Source organism: Penaeus monodon, chromosome 32 (assembly GCF_015228065.2).
Source record: "Penaeus monodon isolate SGIC_2016 chromosome 32, NSTDA_Pmon_1, whole genome shotgun sequence".
Classification (NCBI taxonomy): domain Eukaryota; kingdom Metazoa; phylum Arthropoda; class Malacostraca; order Decapoda; family Penaeidae; genus Penaeus; species Penaeus monodon.
In genome coordinates this window covers 3,111,888-3,112,794 of record NC_051417.1, presented here as the reverse complement: position 1 = coordinate 3,112,794, position 907 = coordinate 3,111,888, and the positions used below count along the sequence as shown (strand labels likewise).

Here is a 907-nt window from a genome sequence, read left to right as displayed (position 1 = left end):
CACTTAATGGTATCTGACCAGGAGCAAAATGATGTTCAAGTTTTAAAATGACCATTAAAATATTTATGTGGAAGATGTCTTTAATGTTTTTAATTTTATAATCCATGGTAAAATTAGTAAAATTGATTTATCATGGCACAATCAATATATTTTAAAGAGTTTCTTCTAGTTTCATATTGCGTTGTAGTTTTCTCTGAATAACTGGCATTTCTTTTTAGTTTTATAGGATCAAGACAAGTGACATATATTTCTTAGCTGTAAGACATCCTTCAGCTGTACGTAATTGCATCTTACCTGTACTGTACTCAGATTTTACTTAGATATTCATATTTTAGTTCTTGCTTGTATTAGAGTACATGGACTGTAAGAAATCTCATTAAAATATTTTCTTTACATATATGATGAAATGTGATTTTTAAATGACATTTGGGGTATGATGGATCTGAAGCTAGAGGTTGGCACCCCTGAGGAAACTTCACACAAATCTCACCATTATGGAAACCATTTTTGGGTCTTTGTGTTCTCCAGTCTCGTGGGTAATCACAAGCTGATTTATGCATTTGTAATTGCCCACATGTATATACTTTTCTTATACCCAGTGTGGCTGAAATCATGGGAAATTTCTATGTGTATATGAATTCATAAAGAAAGGTTGCCATTTATGCTCACAATCACAGGGATTTATTGCATAGGAAAGAGGAATTATGCTCTTTTAGTCTCTGCACTTTGGCATATTGGTTAGGTACAAAGTAACCACCAAAGTGAGATAAGTTTAGGCAGCCTTTTAGGGCATAATGTAATGTAGGGTTGCATTACTAAAGCTCATTAATATCTAGGACGAGTGGCTTTGAATCTTTGTATAAAAGAAATAGTAGCTAGTAATGCCATGAGGATCATTACGTATATG

General features: G+C 33.0%; 1 protein-coding gene across 1 annotated transcript in view; it reads left to right on the top strand.

Moving 5' to 3' along the window:
• Positions 1-907, top strand: part of LOC119593290 (protein piccolo-like) — a gene marked incomplete in the record, with an annotated part of 25,022 nt that overhangs the window by 5,994 nt on the left and 18,121 nt on the right.